Here is a 21,843-nt window from a genome sequence, read left to right as displayed (position 1 = left end):
GGGAGTTGGCGATGGACAGAGAGACCTGGCGTGCTGCAATCCCTGGGGTCAGAAAGAGTTGGACATGACTGAGCAACTGAACTAAACTGAACTGAGAAATTCCATTGCTGTGTCTACAAAGAGAGGAGAGTGTGAAAGGTCAGAGGCCTGCTTAGGGCAAGGGCAATAGGAGTGTCTACTGGGGCAGGAGTATTTCAGCACTGACATTAATTTGCCAGCACATGGTAGCAGTAAACAGCAGGCAAGCTTTCAATCAGCCTCATTGTCATTTAAAAATTCTCTTCTGCTCAAGCATCCCTTTCTGCTTGTATCTGGGAAGGATGACTCCCTCTGTGAACCTTCCCTGGGCCACTATTTACTAAGGAAGGAAAGGAGGATTATAGTAAAATGCCACCTTTGTTGGACTTTTCAAGTATATGTGTGTGTGTATTGTTGTTTATATATATGTTTGTATAAATAGAGGTCTATTTTTAGGTTTTGAAATTGAGCTCTTTTGATCTACTTATCCTTATAGCAATATCACGTTCTCTTAACTGCTCTATCTTTATAATAAGAAAATATATGTTAAGCAAATATTACACCTTTTGTCCTTTATTTCTCAGAATTTTTTTGGCTATGATCTTCCATATAAATTTTGAAATCAGTTTGTAATCTTAAGTGAGAAATTTTTGAGGACACTGATTGGAGCAGCGTTGGATTTATAGATTACCTTGGAGGAAAAGTGGCATGTTTTTACGGACATGTTATATTTCCCCCAAATCTTCTTTTATTAGCTTTGATTCGTGGTATATTCTCTATAGGTGATCTTGGAAGTTTTCACTTGCTGTTCATTCTGACTAGAATGTACTTCTCTCAGATTCTCCAAAGTTGCTTTCTATGTTATATTTCTAGGGTTGCTGCAACAAATTACTACAAAGCATGAAAATGTGGGCATTTGGAGGCCAAGAAGAGAGCCCTTACTGGGGAAGTGAGTCAGCCAACACCTTGATATGAGATTTCGCAGCCTCCAGAATTCTGGTACATACATGTCTGTTGTTCAAGCCGCCCAGCCTGGGGAGCTTTGTTAATGGCCACCTGGGCTGACTAGGACGGGGAGATCCGCTGTCTGCCTCTTTCAGGCTATGGTGACGTTAGCCTTCCTCGACTTGTAGCGCATCACTCCTGTCTCTGCCTCGGTCTTCACGTCACTTACTCCTCTGTGTGTCTCTGTCTCTTCCTTTTTGTCTCAAACCTCCATCTGCTTTTCTCTTACAAAGACAAGTGTCGTTGAATTTAGTGCTCACTTAGATAGTCCAGGATAATCTCCTCATCTCAAGGTCCTCACTTAATCGCATCTGTAATGCCACCTTTTCTAAACATAGTCAATGTTTACAAGTTCTAGAGGTTAAGACATGGACATACCTTTTGTGTGGGCCATATTTCAACCTATTACATCTTATTTATTCATAACTCACATGTCACTTCCTTAGATGACATTTTCTCTATCTTTCTTATACTTGAAATTTTCTTAATAACTTGTTCAGTGTTTTATCTGTTGTCTCTCTTCCCATTTAAAGAAGGTAACTCTTTACAGGTAGAGGCGCCGTTGTATTTATTGATACATTCAGGTTGGTATTCTGATAATACACATTGGTAAAGCTTTGTCATTTGTTTACAGCTGGTGTCTTCTTATACTAGTTGCTAGATATTTTGAATATCATTCCTGACTGTATATCTGGCATCTATAACAGTGGCTGGCACACAGTGGGCTGTCAGTAAATGATTATATTGACTAAGAGATTGCACAGATTAACATAGAAAAGGAGGAGGATTAGTCTGTGGCCAGGTTATAGAGAGATTTCTGTATCATGATCAGGAGTTTGGACTTTTTCCAGAAAAATGATAGACATTCATCCCAGAGTTTTAAGTAGGGAAATAATATAATTGGATCTGCAGTTAAAACATGAAACTCAGAATGAATTAGTCTTAAATATTTTGGAACCCCTATTGAACCCCTGAGGTGATAATCAGAAAGATGGAATGAGATGAAGAGAAATCTGCCCTTTTTTTGTTGAAATGGATGATTGCTAATGAACTACACAACCTCACCTTTATTTCTCAAGAGACACATCCATTGTGTGTGTGTGTGTGTGTGTGCATTTGACTGAAAAATTTGGAATGATATCTTGAACTATATCGATTGAGATTATTTTTGTTGAGAGCAGCAGAAGCTGATTCTGGCCAATTTAAGGGAGAGAAAAAGATCATCATCCATTGGTTTGATACTGGAGTACATCTTGCAGTCTAAAGAGTGAGTCCTTAAATTATGGAAAGGTAAAGAACTGGGCAGCTTCAAGGCTTAGTCCAGGAGTTCATGGACATTTTCTATAGACTGGTTCTGATGATCTCAGTCTCCATGTCCTTCAATTCTCACTTTCAGAAATTTTTTACACTGGGATTTTTTCTATGTTATCTTTGACTTTTAGTGAATGTAGAAGCTGTTCATATTTCCAAATATGTATTCTTCTTCTCTCACAAGATAGAATCCCTGATTTCTAGCTGGGTATCTGAACAAACAAATTGAAGACTGTATTCCCAAACTACTTCTGCTTAAATGTGATCTTATTACAAAGTTCTAGTTAATGAGATGTCAGCAGAAATGCATGTGGTGGTTTTTAGAAACTTTCTTCAGTCAATGGCTCCTTTTGGGATGCTTCCTAGAATGGAGACAAGGCTAGAGATCTAGCTGACAACTGAGACCACAAGAATTACAGCCACGCAGCAGTATGACAGGATGGTGAGTTTAATGAAGACTTCGGTAGAACTGCCCTTCTGTCCCTGTGCTCTGCCTGTGGGCTTTTATGTGAGAGAAATGTGTCTGTGCATCACTTGTATATGTGTGGTCTCCGGTGTAATCTTGCTTGTATATGTGTATATGTATATATTCGGTTGATCAAAAAGTTTGTTCAGGTTTTTCCAAAAGGTGTTGTACATATGCACACACATACATACACACATATATAATCTCACTTATACTACTGCTATTTTAGATCTCTGTTACCCACAAATAAATCTAATTCTAACTCATATTCAAAGGTTTATCATAGTTATAGTACCCTGAGCATTTCCTTTGTGTTTTTAAGGGCAGATAAGCATTTAAAATTATTTTATACATTTTTGGATTTGTTACAGGATGTCTAGATTGTAGCCTGTACTCTGCTTTCTTGGAATGGAAGTCCTTTTGCTCATTTGTACTCTTTCTTAGTGTAGTGTTAGTCTCTAAGTTGTGTCCAACTCTACGTGACCTCATGGACTGTAGCCCACCAGGCATCTCTGTCCGTGGGATTCTCCAGGCAAGAATACTGGAGTGGTGGTTGCCATGCCCTCCTTCAGGGGATCTGCCCAACCCAGGGATCAAACGCAGGTCTCCTGCATTGCAGGTGGATTCTTTACCATTTGAGCCACTAGGGAACTCTATGTTTATTAAGAAAATTATATTTTGTTTATCATATGTTACTAATATTTGTTTGTCTTTTCCATGTGTTCTTTTTGTTTAAATCTTTTTTTTCTTCTATACAGCTATGTTACTATTTAAGTAGTCATCTTTATCAGTTTCTTCCTCCTTATGACTTTGGGCTTTTATGTCATTCTTCAAAGGGCCTTTCTACTCCAAGATGATAAAAAATGTTTGTTCAGATCTTCCTGATACATTTATAGTTTTATTTAAAAATTAAAAATCATAAACTCATTTGGAATTTATTTTTATATAAAGAACAATACAGAGTTACCCTTTTCTCCCGCCAGATGACTAGTCAGTTATCCCTATGTTATTTTTTAATTAATCTAATTTTTGAAGTCTTGGGGTTTCCAAGACTTCATATGGAAATAGCAAAATAGAAGTTTGATGTTTATGTACTAAAGCCCCACACTATCTTTTCAGATGAATTCCTTAGACAATATATTATGTTTTACAAGACAGCTAACAGAAATAACCAGGGAAAACAGAAGAAAGAATAGCTGACTTCTGGGGAAATTTTGGAAACCTTTGCAATTGTTTTAAAATGTGTCTAAATTCTTTGATCCCCCCTGCAAAGATGAAGGCATTTCATGGTTATTATTAGAACTTAATGATTCACTTCCTATGAAGAAAATGTGGTCAAATAGACAAAAGACTTTAGTTACCTTCTTGCTATCTCTTAGGTTTCTCATGGCCAGCTGCCAAGTCATCCAGACACTTAAGTAACCCTATGGAGGGGTCCATGTTTGAGGAGCTGAGGCATCCTGCCAGTAGCCAAAAAGGATTTTTCCAAGAGCCATCTAAGTGAACTATCTTGAAAGGAGATTCTCCAGCCCAGTCAAGGCTTCAGATCAGTACAGCCCCAGTCAGCATCCTGACAGCCTGAGATTTCCCCTGTTGAAATGATCGGCTAAGCTCCATCCAAATTCCTGATCACAGAAACAAAGAGATAGTAAATGTTTCTTGGGATTTCCCTAGTGGCCCCGTGGGTAAGACTGCACTTCCACTTGCGGGGAGCATGGGTTTGATACCTGGTTAGGGAACTGCGGTGCCACACAGTGCAGCTAAAATGCATGCTTCCTGTTTTGAAAGCAGCGATGTTTTAATGTTACTTACTACAAGCATCCAATAACAAATCACTTTCAGGAAAGAGTAAAATTTGAGTTGTTTTTGATAGGAAAATTTATTTATTTTTAGTAAAGAAGTTGGGAGGAGACATTCTGAGTGAAGTAGGTGGCATGTGTGAAGTCAAAGAAAAGTTAATATGTGTTCAGGAATAATTTGACTTCCCAGGTGGCACTAGTAGTAAAGAATCTACCTGCCAATGCTGAAGACGCAAGAGATGTGACTTCGATCCCTGGGTGGAAAAGTTCCCCTTGAGTAGGGAATGGCAGCCCCCTCCAGTATTCTTGCCTGGAAAACTCTGTGGACAGAGGATCCTGGTGGGCTACAGTCCATGGGGCCACAAAGAGTTAGACATGACTGAGCAACTGAGCATGACCACACACACACAAATAAGTATGAGACTCGAGAATACTGCACAAGGTGAGGAGGAGCAGAATTGAATTTAAAGCTTGTGAAAGGCTTTTTTTGCAAAGGTAAGGAGCTTAGACTTTGTCTTTTTGATTATGCAGAAGCAACAGTAGGTTTTAATCTACTGTAATACAATGAGATTTGGGTTGGAGAGCAATAAATCTTATGATATAGCCTGATGGGTATAGTCTGAAAATGATACTGTCTTGAGAGGGTAGATGAGTTGAATTTACTTCTCCAGTAGTAGAGATACAGAAGTATAGTTTAAGATACTTTTGAAGTAGAATCAGAATTTGAAGCCCGAGAGTTAAATTATACAATGCAATCAAATAGAATTGGTTAAATCTTTCTAATGAATGTTGATACTACATAGCACACTACAGGTATATATTAATTTGTTTCAGTGAAAGAGTACAATTTTGAGAGGGTACAGAGTATTATATTTGGACCATACTACTATGTTTTACCTTTGTATTAAAACTCTATGAAATCATCAATGAGAGATTTTTAGTATACTCCCTCCAGTTCTATTCAGTATTGTGAGACATTCTGTTTCCTGGAATGTGAACACAAGTGAGAAGGTTGGAACACACTGTTTTTCTCCGAGATGACAAAAGCATGAAGGAGATGTTCAGGAAACATTTAGTTCAGTCTCCACTAGGAACACTGAGACTGTTCTGCTCGGTATTTGTTTGCATTTGTTCTCTGAGGAGTCCACCTTTTAAAAAAATCCTACAGAAAAAGCAGCGTGCTTGTCTTCATTTCAGAAGTTCCAAGTGGGGAAGGTATGAGGATAGAGCAAGATCCCTGAGGCCCCTTCAGCCTGCACCCCTGCTCCCCAAATCCCGCAGGGCTTGAGACTCTAAGGCTTATCAGATACCTGAGGTGAGTGGGGCGCGGATGTGCGCTGGTCTGAAAATTCTCCCTCGGTGACTCTCATGCCTTCTCTCACTCCCTGCTCCTTCCTGAGAAATCACTATTCTCATTCACATAGTTAAGCACAACCCTTCTTCACTGAAAGAGGCCTCCGGTTAGATCTTTAGGAATTCATGTTGGGAAAAAGTTGCTGCCCTGAAAAGCGTACATCTGAATATATATGTCACAGACTTTCACTGGGCCTCAGTTTTAAATAGGTTTATGTTTTAGGAATCCATCAAGATGATGGGCAGGCACTGGTTTTGGTTGTCCTAGGAGACCTGAGTGTCTCCACTACGGCTGCTCCAGCTGTGCTGACGCGGCACAGAGCTGGATGACTTACATTCCGAACATACCGACTTGGTCAGCTGAGTGAGTCATTTAGTAGTTGCATGTTTGCATTTATAGACTTACCCCAGTGGTCTTAGATGGCTGAAGTTACACTAACATTTCACCCTGTTCTGTTGATTCTAGTTGATAAGATTCTGCCTTATCCATAGGCCTTCTTGGCCATGAGTGCATATTGCTTTTAAAATGCAAATCATGAATATTTGTAACTTGGCGAAGGAACTGATTTCTGCTACTTGTGACATGTGTCACCCTAAATGAATAAATGACATTTAGACCTCTTCAGTATGGCTGATGGAGGAAAAAAATAGGTACAATGAGTCAGTTCTCTCATTGCTGTTTTGTTTTGTTTCCTATAGATTCACATTGTCAGTACCTCTTATGTTCATGAATTTCAACACTAGCCAGTGACGTGCAGTTGTTGTTTTTTTTTTTTTTTAAGATTCATTCTTCTATGCCATGCTTTCTCTAAGGCAGTGAATGAAAGGTCTCAAGGATATACTTGTCTAACTTAGAGTCTCTGAGTTAAAGTTAAGCAAATACTTTGTTTAACAATACCGAAAGCTTATATAGAGATGAGTACCTTTGAAATAAGTGGATTTAAATGCTATGGAATTCAAAGGATTGAGAGAGTGAGAAGGTGCTATATTAGTCAGGGATCCTGGGCTATGCTTCAGCAACAAACCAACTCAGGAATCTCAGTGTGTTATTATATAAAAGGCTTCAGTGTGCCTGCCAGGTCTCCAACGCAGCCTACTTTAAGCAGTGATTCAAGGTTCCATCTTGACCCTGTCATCTCTACACCAGTTTTCTATTCACAGAGACAGGTCATGAAAATATGTGCAGAATCCCTCTGGGATTTTTTTCTACCACTTCAGCCTGGCAGTGACAGTCTTACTTCTCACAGTTTTTGGCCAAAGCTAGTAATATAGCATACCTCTCTCTCGTACACATCTATACAGCATACTTATCTGTAGCAACACTAGAATTGTGAAGAAGTGCATGGATATTAGATGAGAATCATATCTGTGTCATGACTCTTATGTCATTATGACTGAGATAAAGGCATACAATAATGAAATATTTGTGAGGTCAAAGGCACAGTTTAATTTTGTTTTACTTTTGGTTTAAAACATTTTTTTTAAGAAAGTATGCTATAGATATATAGACACAAATAATGAGTACCCCCTGGTCCTGGTTAAAGGTGGTGTTTGTTTCTATGATCTTTACTTTTTCTGAGTTTTCACAACTGCTGGAATCTTTACATCCTTTTGGCTTCTACTGGTCATGCATCCAGGTAATCAGTATTTTAAGAATGACATGTACATCTGCACTGTGATACTGTATTTGTGATATTGGATCTAAAACATAGCAGAATACTTATTAGCATTTCCAGATAATGTTATCCTAAAGAGGAAAATATATTTTATCTGCTAATAAGAGCTAACTTTTTCAAAGTCACATGAAATAAGAGGAAGATTGTTGAGGCTGAAAGATTAAATGATTTGTTCTTTTTCTCCCCACACAGGATATGCAGTTGTCCCTTGAACGGCATGGGTTTAAACTGCTTGGATCCATTTGTATATGGATTTTTTTCAACAGATATATACAAAAATATATGTGTTGAACATCATGTGTAAGACTTGTTTTGAAGTGGACAGCCTATCCTTACACAGATATAAAGTGAGTGATATGTAATATAAAGATTATTAATGTGTTAATTTCTTACTATTTTATAACTTTTCTTTTGAAGAATTGCATTACTGTACAGTATGCCTTCAAGGTTCCCGTGCAAAGCAAAGGGAGTGTGGAAAAAACACAATGATTGAGCTCTTTGGCCTGGATATGCTACACAAACACATTATATAGACCGAAACTAGTAACACAGCTTCACTTAGAAGAAAGGGGGCTTGGAAATTAGATCATCACTTCCTGGCAGCAGCTTTATAATGGAGTTGGAGCATATGAATCTCTGGAGATCAGCTTGCTGTCTCTGTCATAGCTCTGTTGACGTGTCTTTCCAGACTACTATTGCTAGACTCAAACATACTCCCTTCTGGCAAAAGTGGCCATATTATAAGACAAAACATAGTAAACATTCCATTTGTAAACTAGATAAATAGTTCTTAGAAGTGAAATGTGCCTTGTCAAATTTGACACTCTGTTAAAATTTATATAAGGAAACTGAAAGGAAAAGGAAAGATTGATTTTATCAGGTAAGCAGAAAAAGAAAATTAAAAAAATTAAAAGTAGCCCTTTCTTTTTATAACATAATTGAAAGATCAAGAAACTAGGCAGTCAATTAGGGTTATATGAAATTTGGAAAATTTCCATTTTTTATTATATTCTGTTTGGAGTGTGCTTAATTTTAGCCAAGTTATTAGAATTTAAAGCTGTATTGCTGGAATACTGGTGGTATTGTTAATTGCATCCAGCTATCTATAAGGAAGGAAAGAAGGATCTTAAGTGGTAGGTACCAAATTTGCAACATTTTCTCATGTGAGTCTCCAGAGATTAACATACATTCTGTTTCTTGGTCTCCATGGCTGGCATTGGGTATCATTAGGAAATATGTTAATAATACTTTTTACATAACTTTTCTGGGGGGAAAATTTTAGATTTACAGAAAGATTATAAAGATAGAAGAGAGTTTCTGTGTGCTCCTCATTCAGTGTCATGCAGTGTTAACATCTTACCTGATCACAGTGTGTTTGTCAAAACAAAGGAATAGTTAACACTCAGTTCAGTTCAGTTCAGTCGCTCAGTCATGTCTGACTCTTTGCGACCCCATGAATCGCAGCACGCCAGGCCTCCCTGTCCATCACCAACTCCCATTGTTTACTCAAACTCATATCCATTGAGTCAGTGATGCCATCCAGCCATCTCATCCTCCGTTGTCCCCTTCTCCTCCTGCCCCCAACCCCTCTCAGCATCAAGGTCTTTACTACAGTGTTATTAATTGAACTGCAGACTTTATCTGACTTTTACCGGTTTTCCCACTCATGTCCTTTTGCTATCAATATCCAGCCCAGGCTAACATACCTCATTAACTGTTGTCTCTTAAGTCATCTCCGGTCTGTGACAGTTACTTAGTCTCTCTTTGCCATTCATGACCTTAAGACTAAATTTTAAAGAGTTCTGGTGTGGCATTTTGTAAAGGGTCCCTCATTTTACGTTTGTCTGGTGTTTTCTTATGATTGTCCTGGGGTTATGGTTTTTTGCAAAGAACATGTAGGGTGATGCTTGGGCTTCTCACATGCTGCTAGTGGGAAGGAATCCACCGGCCAGTGTAGGAGATGCGAGAGACCCGGGTTTGATCCCTGGGTTTGGAAGATCCCGTGGAGAAGGGAACGGTATCCAACTTCAGTATTCTTGCCTGCAGAATCCCATGGATAGATGAGCCTGGCGGGCTTCAGTTTATGGGGTTGCAAAGAGTTGGACATGACTGAGCGACTAACACATGCACATAAAATGTGCAATTTAAATATAAATAGTAATCATAATGTACATCTGTGCAGGGCTGGAGCCTTGTCACTGTGTCTGTGGATGACTTACTTTCAGTCTTTGGGAAACTTCTGTGGCCATGAATCCTCTTCATGACCTTGAGTGTGTACCTGCCTCCTCCTGTATATGTGTTACTGTATATTTAAGTTGATACACATGTGCCACTTCACCATTCCTTTAAAGGGGATTAAAAGGTGACCCTTTTGAACAGTCTCTGTGAATTGATGTCAGTAAAGTGAAACCTGTATGTAGGTCCGGAAGCAACAGTTAGAATTGGACATGGAAAAACAGACTGGTTCCAAATAGGAAAAGGAGTACGTCAAGGCTGTATATTGTCACCCTGCTTATTTAACTTCTATGCAGAGTACATCATGAGAAACACTGGGCTGGATGAAGCACAAGCTGGGATCAAGATTGCCGGGAGAAATATCAATAACCTCAGATATACAGATGACACCACCCTTATGGCAGAAAATGAAGAGGAACCAAAAAGCCTCTTGATGCAAATGAAAGAGGAGAGTGAAAAATTTGGCTTAAAGCTCAACATTCAGAAAACGAAGATCATGGCATCTGGCCCCATCACTTAATGGCGAATAGATGGGGAAACAGTGCAAACAGTGGCTGACTTTATTTGGGGGGGCTCCAAAATCACTGCAGATGGTGACTGAAGTCATGAAATGAAAACATGCTTACACCTTGGAAGGAAAGTTATGACCAACCCAGATAGCATATTGAAAAGCAGAGACATTACTTTGTCAACAAAGATCTGTCTAGTCAAGGCTGTGGTTTTTCCAGTGGTCATGTATGGATGTGAGAGTTGGACTATAAAGAAAGCTGAGCACTGAAGAATTGATGCTTTTGAACTGTGGTGTTGGAGAAGACTCTTGAGAGCCCTTTGAACTGCAAGGAGATCCAACTAGTCCATCCTAAAGGAGATCAGTACTGGGTGTTAATTGGAAGGACTGATGGTGAAGCTGAAACTCCAATATTTTGACCACCTGATGTGAAGAGCTGACTCATTGGAAAAGACTCTGATGCTGGGAGGGATTAGGGGCAGGAGGAGATGGGGATGACAGAGGATGAGATGGTTGGATGGCATCACTGGCTCAATGGACATGGGTTTGGGTAGACTTCAGCAGTTGGTGATGGATAGGGAGGCCTGGCGTGCTGTGGTTCATGGGGTTACAAAGAGTCGGACACGACTGAGCAACTGAACTGAACTGAACTGAAAGTGAGTGTAGAGACAGGAGCATGTGACAAGTTGAAAGAACTTTGCATTTGCGAGTTACATTGATGACACTGAATTGAGACATTTAGACCTGAGCCAACAGGCCAAGACTGGTCCTAGGTAGTGAATAGCTACATTCATAGGTATTAATAGGTGCACTCACAGCTATTAATAGCTGCATATTAACAATTGAGCTTTTAGGTCACCCCAAATTGGAAAATTCTGTGACATCTCCTGTAGCTCATACTGGGCCTGGTAGTGATGCATGGGGTTATACGGGATCTTGTAACCCTAGGCAAAGTAGGAAGTGCTTCTGTCTCAAAGTAAGGAAAGGCTTTCCAGGTGGGGAGAGACTTCTGAAAAACTCACACATAAGTTAATAAATTTCATGCATAGATATTAAAATTAGTGATGCCTTAAAATTTATCCTATCCTTCTACCTAGTGAGAAAATCCTTGAAAAATCACTACTTTCTCTTAATTTTTTTTCCACCTGAGAAAGTTGGTTTATGATTTGATGTTTATACATTGTGTACAAATTAACATATGATGTTGACAGCAGGTACAAAGAAGTATTATTTATAGATAAGGAATTATCTTTCCATTTGACATTTAGGAAATTTTATCCTTTTGATAGTGTAAATAATAATTCCTCCTGTTAGAGGAAATTTTAAACAATAGCTATTATCTTTTTATGTGGAGATGTTTTTTCTTTTATGCTTATGTAATTCTTTCTGTAGTCAGAGTGTTAAACTGCTGTTACGGAAGCATGATTTGACTGGGTTTTCAAAGATTTACGGCACAGTACAGCATTGAGACTTTTGTTGCAACTGACGCAGAGACTTTCTTCTTGGAGAATGTGCAGTCCTTGCCACTTGGTGTTGCCGTGAAAACAGGAGTCTAGGGGCCATCCTTATTTACAGCAGCAGTGATATCTCTTCTGATCAGAGAGTAGCTTCTCAGTGCCCAGGGTTAGGCTTAGCTTTGTTTGCCCTGGGTCCCTGTGCTCTGGCCTTCCAATGTTGCAGCATTTTATTTGATGGTTACAGTCTCAGTCATTAACCCCAGGGCATGTTCACATGCTGTTGCCGCTGAGATACAGTAGTACATAGAGCCAGGCTCTTATGAGAGTCCAGGGCTTCCACTGAGCTTGTCACCAGTTTAAACACTGTGGCTCAGCTGGGAAAGAATCTGCCTGCAATGCAGGAGACCTGGGTTCGATCCCTGGGTTAGGAAGATCCCCTGGAGGAGGGAAAGGCTACCCACTCCAGTATCATGGCCTGGAAAATTCCACGGACTGTATAGTCTGGGGGGTCGCAGAGAGTCGGACACGACTAAGCGACTTTCACTTTCACTTTAAGCACCTGAACTCTCCATCAAGAGCACTTCAGTGATGAGAGATATTATAATAATGTCAAACATCAAATAAAAAGCAGTTGGGGTCTTAAGGTCTGTGCACATCTGAACAGACCTTTGAGTAGACTTTGAGTTTCACATTCTAAGGAATGTGGTGTTGGGTGACTTTAATCCTGCTCTAAACTGTATCTGTTAATTCACAGTATTAGATTCTTGTTCTGTCTTGTTGTTTCCTTAATTACTTTTCTTTAAGAAGTCTCTCTTTTTTTTTTTTTTTGCTATATTTTATTAAATTGGAATCTCCATGGTCATTAGACTATAGAATAACTAAAACTCTCTTCCATTTTCATTATTGTCCTTAGATGTTATACTTACCATGTCCAATTTAAAATGGAATGAGCAAAAATATCTTTGTATATAGCAGACTGAAATACAAAGATATACTAAAGAGGAGTTCTCAAGGACTGTCTCAGAGATGTGATGTAAGGAAAAAGAGGAAAGGAGACTGTGGAGTAGGGGGCGGGGCTGCCTCTTCTCAAATAGGATTGCCAAGTATTCAGAGACACAGAAAGGAAGGTCAGAGGTGGCTGATGGCTTCTGTGTGGGTTGCACAGCTTCTCACAGGGTTGGACGTCAGTACATTTATTCTGGATTGACTCAGAGGAAGTCCTCTGCCTGGTTCCAAGCTCCAATATGAGCCACATGTGAAAGCAGGCCTCAGGGGAAGGAATGAGTGACAGAGATGCTCTCAGTAAGGACCTCAGTGAGGCTGGAGATGAGGACAGTGGGAAGGTTTGAGGCTTGAAATGTGAAGCAGCTCTCTGCAGTTTTCAGTGAGGCCCTGTGGACAGACAAACACAGTGGTTTAGGTGCATTGACTGGACAGTCACAGATTATTTAACAGTTCTGACTGCCCACACACTTAATGTTTAATGAACATACCTTGAAATATTTGGGCCAGTTCACATTCTTAAGCCAAGTTTTTGGTAAGAATTTATCCTGTCATTTAGGTATTGTTAGCAACTGATGGTGACCACAGCAATAGGGGCTTCTCACTGCAACTAGTGATGGAGAACTTAAGACGAAAGTATACAGATCGAGGTTCTTATGACGGATTTTCTTTTAGGGTAGCTTTAAGAGTTTGTTGGATCTGACTACACACATAGGAAAGTAAAAAATAGCAGCCAGACCCTTGTGGCTTTAACAGTGAAGTATTGTTCCCAGGGGTGAATGAGCAAGTGGAAAACATAAGGAAAAAGTAGAGATGATGATTTCTCTTAGTGGGGGAATGGAGAAATTGTTAGATTATTTAAAAACCATGACAAATTTGTAGTTTATCATACAAGAAAGAATTCTGAGTCTTGAAAATGACTGCTCCTTAAACTTATTCTCCCAGTATCCCACTGCCATCCCTTAGTATGTAGGCCACTGCCTCCTAAAAACCTGAAGGATCACAAAGCTACATACTGGGATTTAAGATCAAAATGCTGCAGAAACTTGAGAGAGGCCACCAAGTATCTGGAAGCGTCTCTGTGAAAGGAATTGACCCATTAGAGTGTAAACAGTGTTTGTGCCCAGTGAGGTAAGTGGCTTCTCCAAGCCCTTTTCTGAAAATGAGAGGTCCTGACATCATGTTGAGTATGTGGAACAAAAACACTGGGGGCAAAGAATCAAAACAGTTTAAACAGATAACATCTTTGAGACAAGAGGGAAGGAAGAATGGAATGGGGTCATCCGTGTCTTCCCGCAGCCCCATAAATCTGTCGACAATTGCCAAACTCGGAAAGCCATGTGAAAATAGAAACTTGGAGTAAGAAAGATCAGAGGATGTCTTTGTCATTTCTGGTAAGAGCATTGGGAAATCTAGTCATCTGAATTCTAGGCAAATGTGGTAAGGAAGGTTTTGTGCCTGTTGATTTAATCTAAACACAGAAAGCCAAAGAAGCCCCTATTAAATATTTGATAAGTTGTCCTTCTGTTAGTGTGCTCACACAATTGCAGAACAGATTTCTTTTACCAGCTGTGAAAGTATAATGTATTATAGACAATATATTAGTTTAGAGTTGGCATGACAGAATGTTTGGACTATTTGCATGTACCCTGTGTATTCCTTTTCTATCCTAATGGTTGGCTGAATGATTCCTTTGGGGTCTAATATTCAAGCTAGGCTCTATAAGCTGTCAGAGAAAGATGACAGTGGATTGGATGTGGGATACAAGAGGGAAATAGGCGTTAAGAGTGATGTCATGTTTCTGGTTTGAGCAATTGGGAAGATGAAGTTGCCATCAACAGGGATGAGGATTTGTGGGGATAGTTCAGGGTTTGGAGGTGGTGCTCATTGCTGGCTGTGTTAGGTATTAGAAGCCTTTTAGATATCCAGATGAAGGTGTTGAGCAAGAAGTTGGATATAAAAGTCTGCAAAGAGGCTTGGGAGGGAGGTAAATATTTGGATGTTGACAGCATGTGAATAGTATTCAAAAGCATCACTAAGGGAGTGAGTGGAGGTAGAGGGATGTTCTGTAGCTAGGAGGTTGGAGAGAAGAGGAGGGATCCGTGGAGGAACCTGAGAAAGTCTGACTGTGAAGTAGGAGGAAGTAATAGCGTTGGTGTCCTGGAAGCCAGGGAAAGTAAGATATTCCAGGGAGGAGAGTCAGCACTTGTGTTATACCAGCCAGTTAAGTAAAGTAACGTGAGGACTGAGAGATGCCAGGTGAATTGAACTGCGGGGTTATTGGCAGTGCTGAGTAGTTTTTAGAGGAATGGTGGGAATTAAGTTAGTAGTGGAGTTAAGACAGAGTGAGAGGTAAGAGGAAGGAAATTGGGATGGTGCATGGACATGAAGTTTCAGGAGTTTGAGGCAAAGGGGAGCAAAGAAGTAGGACTGTAGTTGGCAGAAAAAATTGGGATCAAAATCCTTCGTTTCAGGTGGTGTTGGTGTGTGATGTGAAAGATCCAGGGATCCTGTCCTGTAAGAAAGGAAGAGCTGCTGAAGGAACAGAGAGGAGAAGGCTGAGCCCTGCCCCTGGGCCCCTGCAGGAGAGGGGGCCCTTGGGTCACCTCTGCTGGGGGTGCAGACATTGCTAGGGGGTAACTGGGGAGAAGGGGGGAAGTGTGGGCACAGATACAGGTGCGTGGTTCTGAAGCAGGACGCAAGGTCACCAGCCACGAGCGAGTCTGGGAAGTGACATTACAAGTGTGGGAGAGAGGGCAGTTCTGAAATAGTATCCAGGAATGTCCCAGGTGATCAGCTTCAGGGGCCCAGTCTGGGAGTGATTAGAACACTCAGGGGGTTAGTCCTTTTCTTTTCTGTAAACATTTCAGCCTTCCAGATCATCTGAAAGGTTTCAAATCACGAATGCAGTAAGTCTTAAAACAGTTACATTCTTGAGAGACTCAATTCTCTCACCCGTAACTATCATTGCAGGTTTTGTCTGTGCTGTAATTGTGAGTACACGTCACACATTGCATCAGCAGCATGCTGAAAGGCTGAAGAAAGAATTTAAAATGTATGTAAACTCTCTCTGCTTGGAAAGGAACTGAACACTGCAGACTCAGCACTTCCAGCACTGACTTCTTGAGTATGTTCTCCCGACTTCCCCTCCTCTGCGCCACCACACCATCTAGTTCCTTTCTGAATCCCCTTAATCTCAGTAAATATCACCACCACCATCCCTTCACTTGCTTTAAGCCAAAAGTCTTGTCAATACATATCCCAAATACTTCTCAAGAACAGCGTACTCCCTTTCTTCTCCGCTTTATTCCTGTAACTCAAGCTGCTGTCTCTCCTCGCTTGGATTATTGCAGCAACCTGCTAACCTGTCTCCCCGCTCTGCGTGTCTCTGCTAAGTCCGCAAGGAAGCCAGTGTGACGTGCATCACCCTGTGTGAAGCCCTCCAGGGGTTTTCCACTGTGCATAGAATAAAATCTGCGTGCTGCCTGTTTGGCCATGTCTGAGCTTGGTTTCCTGCCTAACTTCATCATGTTCCACTCATAACCTGGGTCGCTGCGTTTCAGTCATCTGGGCCACCGTTCCTCTCTTTTTAGTGCTTTGCACAAGTGGTGGGCTTTTCTGCTATCTCAAGGCCTTTGGTATTTATTATTTCCTCTGCCCGAATGCTGATTTCTCAACTCTGTGTGGCTAGTTTCTGCTGATTGCCTTCTAACAGTTTTTTTATGCTCTGGTGCCATCGTCTCAGAGAGGCCTTTCTGACCATTCTCCTCACAGTGCCCTCGTCTTGTGTCAGAGGTACTCGCTATTACGTGATTCGCTTTTCCTTTAGAGCCTGTAACAGATTCTGAGTCTGTCTGGTATAAAGTTTTATTCTCTATCTCCTCCTTCTCCTACTAGAAATATGCTCATTGAGAACAGGAATTGTGTCTGTCTCATTCCCATTTGTGTAGCTGTAGAAAAGTGATAGGCACATGGGGGTCACCCAGGAAATGATAGGAAGTGCTGATAAAAAAATGGAAGCCAGAGCATGCATGCTTTCTTCCTTTTGTAAATTTGCTACTTATATGTCAGGAAGCTGTCTTGCTGAGTTGTGTGCAAGTGCTGGATGAGTTAGTTGTACTGCATATTATGGAGTAAGGAACATGTGCTCTGGAACCATACTGCCTGAGTGAAAATGACTGTGTAACTTTGGGCAAGTTACTTAACCTCTCCGAGTCGCATTTGCTCACCTGTAGAACAGGGCTAATAATAATAATAATAAATATCTATAGAACTTTTCTGAGGATTGAATAAGTGATCATTTGCTCTTGTTCAGTCATTCAGTTGTGTCCAACTCTTTGCCATCCCATGGACTGCAGCACACCAGCCTTCCCTGTCCTTCACCTTCTCTTGGAGTTTGCTCTCAAACTCAGGTCCATTGAGTCGGTGACGCTATCCAACCATATCATTCTCTGTCAGCCCCTTCTCCCCTTCTCCTCCTGCCTTCAATATTTCCAAACTTCAGTCTTTTCCTTTGAGTCAGTTCTTCACATCAGGTAGCCAAAGAATTAGAGCTTCAGCTTCAGCATCAGTCCTTCCAGTGAATATTCAGGGTTGATTTCCTTTAGGATGAACTGGTTGGACCTCTTTGCTATCCAAGGGACTCTCAAGAGTCTTCTCCAACACCACAGTTCAAAAGCATCGATTCTTTGGCTCTCAGCCTTATTTATGGTCCAGCTCTCACATCCATCCATGACTACTGGAAAAAATATAACTTTGACTATGTGGATGTTTGTTGGCAAAGTGAAGTCTCTGCTTTTTAATATGCTGTCTACTGTCTGGCATAGTAAGGACTCAGTAAATATTACTTAATGTTAATGTTTAATTGATACATATACCATTTCCCTATCTATAGAATCAACAGCTGAGAAAAGATAAAAATAATTTAAATAGCTTTTAATGATATTTTGAATATGCTATATGTTGGGAAACTAACGACTTCAAATTATGGTAAAAGTTTCTCTTTGATAAGACTAATATGTTTATGCATAAAGATTGTTGGCTTTCTGGCTGCATCTTCAAGAGTGGTTCAGGGTAATCTGCTAAGCATTGTGATAGTGTCTGGCAGTGTGCCACAAGTGACCAGCTCGTGAAATTAAACTGATGATTAGGAAAACTGTGTTGAAAATATTATTAAGGCATCCAGTGTGGAAGTTGTCCTGTAAAGATTTTCTTGTAGTGTGATTTTTCTTGCTCAAAGGAGGGTGAAGGTGCTTAGGAATAGCTTATTCCTATGAACTGTTGCTGCGTAACCTTTGCTCTCTGTGAAGTGATAGCTACACGTTGCTCCTTAAGTCTTGTTCTGCTGTATGTAAGGTTTTGTTTAAGCTTTGCTGGGTGAATTGGGACTTGTTTTCTTAAGAAAAACATCATTAATAGTTCTCATCAGAATGTGATGGCAAACCTCTATATTAAAGCTTAAAACATCATCTCCAGTTTTCAGCACAAAATTGCTTTCTCGGTTCTGGTTCTCAATCTCAAAATAAAGAGAAGAAGCTATGTCACTAGGATAGCCTTCTACTTAGATTTCTTTCTCTTTCTCTTTTGGATAAAGGAATGAGAATACAAGGAAAAAGACATAGAGAACCATTTAAATACAAATCTTGGGGAAAAGGGGTTTTCTAATACAGGTCCACATTATAATTAAGAGTAGACTCAGGAAGTCAATGGCTGCTTTCTGAAAAGGCAAACAAAAGGCTCCTGGTGCCCTGCCCAGTATTCAGTCTGGCCTCAGTGCAGCAAAAGAGCAGCCTCAAGTCCCACTTGTACCACAGGGGTCAAGCCAGGCTCTTCTTGGCTAGGTAGGTACTGGAGTAGATTGGGCCAGGAGAAAGGAGGCAGGGAGGAAAAATGAGAGCTCTGCAGGGATTTCCAAACAGTTGAAAATATCCAAAATGCTCTTAACCTTTCTTTCTTAAATTCAGTGGCACCTGATGCTGTTTTATTTCTTTTTTTTTTGTACACAAAATTTTATTGTACAGAAAATAGCTGTTCACATCGTTACGTAGATCATACAACCATGAGACGAAGCACTACTTCATATATGTGACAGCTGCTGCTGCTGCTGCTAAGTCGCTTCAGTCGTGTCTGACCCTGTGCGACCCCACAGATGGCAGCCTGGCAGGGTCCCCTGTCCCTGGGATTCTCCAGGCAAGAACACTGGAGTGGGTTGCCATTTCCTTATCCAGTGCAGGAAAGTGAAAATTGAAAGTGAAGTCACTAAGTCGTGTTCAACTCTTCGTGACCTCATGGACTGCAGCCCACCAGGCTCCTCTGTCCAGGGGATTTTCCAGGCAAGAGTACTGGAGTGGGTTGCCATCACCTTCTCTGATGTGACAACTAAGACCCAGGTTAATTTTGCAAAGATCTAGCTGCTCTGTTTAAACATATTCTTCAGTTCAGTTCAATTCAGTCACATCTGACTCTACGACCCCATGAGCCTCAGCACGCTAGGCTTCCCTGTCCATCACCAACTCCCGGAGTTCACTCAGACTCAAGTGCATCGAGTTGGTGATGCCATCCAACCATCTCATCCTCTGTCATCCCCTTCTCCTCCTGCCCCCAATCCCTCCCAGCATCAGAGTCTTTTCCAACAAGTCAACTCTTCACATGAGGTGGCCAAAGTATTGGAGTTTCAGCTTTGGCATCAGTCCTTCCATTGAACAACCAGGACTGATCTCCTTTAGGATGGACTGGTTGTATCTATCTCCTTGCAGTCCAAGGGACTCTCAAGAGTCTTCTCCAACACCACAGTTCAAAAGCATCAATTCTTTGGCGCTCAGCTTTCTTCATAGTCCAACTCTCACATCCATACGTGACCACTGAAAAAACCATAGCCTTGACTAGACGGACCTTTGTTGGCAAAGTAATATCTCTGCTTTTCAATATGCTATCTAGGTTGGTCATAACTTTCCTTCCAAGGAGTAAGCGTCTTTTAATTTCATGGCTGCAGTCACCATCTGCAGTGGTTTTGGAGCCCCAAAAAATAAAGTCTGACACTGTTTCTACTGTTTCCCCATCTATTTCCCATGAAGTGATGGGACTGGATGCCATGATCTTCATTTTCTGAATGTTGAGCTTTAAGCCAACTTTTTCACTCTCCTCTTTCACTTTCATCAAGAGGCTTTTTAGCTCCTCTTCACTTTCTGCCATAAGGGTGGTGTCATCTGCATATCTGAGGTTATTGATATTTCTCCCGGCAATCTTGATTCCAGCTTCTGCTTCTTCCAGCCCAGTGTTTCTCGTGATATCTTCTGCATATAAGTTAAATAAGCAGGGTGACGATATACAGCCTTGATGTACTCCTTTTCCTATTTGGAACCAGTCTGTTGTTCCATGTCCAGTTCTAACTGTTGCTTCCTGACCTGCATACAGATTTCTCAAGAGGCAGGTCAGGTGGTATGGTACTCCCATCTGTTGAAGAATTTTCCACAGTTGATTGTGATCCACACAGTCAAAGGCTTTGGTATAGTCAATAAAACAGAAATATATGTTTTTCTGGAACTCTCTTGCTTTTTCAATGATCCAGTGGATGTTGGCAATTTGATCTTTGATTCTCCTGCCTTTTCTAAAACCAGCTTGAACATCTGGAAGTTCACGGTTTACATATTGGTGAAGCCTGGCTTGGAGAATTTTGAGCAGTACTTCACTAGCATGTGAGATGAGTGCAATTGTGTGGTAGTTTAACATATTCTTCAGTTCAGTTCAGTTCAGTTCAATCGCTCAGTCATGTCTGACTCTTTGCGACCCCATGAATCACAGCACGCCAGGCCTCCCTTTCCATCACCAACTCCCAGAGGTCACTCAGACTCACGTCCATCGAGTCAGTGATGCCATCCAGCCATCTCATCCTTTGTCGTCCCCTTCTTCTCCTGCCCCCAATCCCTCCCAGCATCAAACTCTTTTCCAATGAGTGAACTGTTTGCATGAGGTGGCCAAAGTACTGGAGTTTCAGCTTTAGCGTCATTCCTTCCAAAGAAATCCCAGGGTTGGTCTCCTTCAGAATGGGACTGGTTGGATCTCCTTGTAGTCCAAGGGACTCTCAAGAGTCTTCTCCACCACCACAGTTCAAAAGCATCAATTCTTCAGCGCTCAGCCTTCTTCACAGTCCAACTCTCACATCCGTACACGACAGTGGTACCATTAGCATATGGTGTAAAGTTCAAATTTTAAGCATAAGCCTTGTAACTTTTTACAGATGTAACTTTTAAACATTGTAACTACAACTCATAGCCCTTAAATAGTTTGTGGCATATTTGAAAGAAGTTGAAGTAGAATTTGATGTTAGATCAGCAGATAGAAAGTTATTGAAGATATTCATTGAACGGCTTTTTTTTAGTTCAAGTTTTTTTTTTTTATCACTTAAATGATTTTGAGGGAACCAATTTGATGGATATGAGTGGATCTCAGAAATCTGAGCCTGTTGAAATTTTGAGAACAGAGAAAAGTGAATAATACTAATTTGTTCAAAGAAATACAGTTGTTTAGGCTAAAACTGAGTCTGTGGATAGACTAGATGCTAAAAGCTGAATCTTCCTCCATTGCTTGAATGCTCTGACTAAAAAAAAAAAGAATTTGGGGTATTTCAGAACTTTCTGGTGGAAACAAAGCCATAGTTTAATATGCATTACAGGGTTTGAGTATCAATTATGCTCAAGTTTTTGCAGATTATTTCTTGAGCCAGCCTTAGAAGTTGTCTGAATTGCCAAGTACTCATCCTTTGAGAGGAGACAGAGTGAATCTTTGAATTCCTAGAATTTTAAAGTTTTGAATAGAGTGTATCAATCTTAGAATATCCTTATAACTTGGAACACATTATTAAATTGTAGACATACATCCAGTGACTTACATACTGTCTTTCATGGAATTTCTAAATCAAGTGAAAGCTAATAATGACAGAGATAAACCTTGAGTTATAAATGAGATATTCCCTAGTAGAACTCATTCTTTTTTTTTTTTTTTTTTATACCTCCTG

At 40.6% G+C, this 21,843-nt stretch overlaps 1 long non-coding RNA gene across 2 annotated transcripts in view; it reads left to right on the top strand.

Moving 5' to 3' along the window:
• The window catches only part of LOC120879903, a 72,287-nt gene that overhangs the window by 44,593 nt on the left and 5,851 nt on the right, over nucleotides 1-21,843 (top strand). The window contains exons 2-5 of one of the 2 annotated variants that reach the window (XR_005724899.1): nucleotides 892-1,017; nucleotides 2,701-2,776; nucleotides 5,797-5,914; nucleotides 7,821-7,975. This is a non-coding gene — a long non-coding RNA (uncharacterized LOC120879903). Of the gene's footprint in view, nucleotides 1-891; nucleotides 1,018-2,700; nucleotides 2,777-5,796; nucleotides 5,915-7,820; nucleotides 7,976-21,843 lie in introns of those variants that run through there. The other variant, XR_005724900.1, reaches the window with a different exon arrangement.

This window comes from Oryx dammah, unplaced genomic scaffold (assembly GCF_014754425.2).
Source record: "Oryx dammah isolate SB20612 unplaced genomic scaffold, SCBI_Odam_1.1 HiC_scaffold_21, whole genome shotgun sequence".
NCBI lineage: Eukaryota > Metazoa > Chordata > Mammalia > Artiodactyla > Bovidae > Oryx > Oryx dammah.
This window is presented reverse-complemented; position numbering and strand designations above follow the sequence as displayed.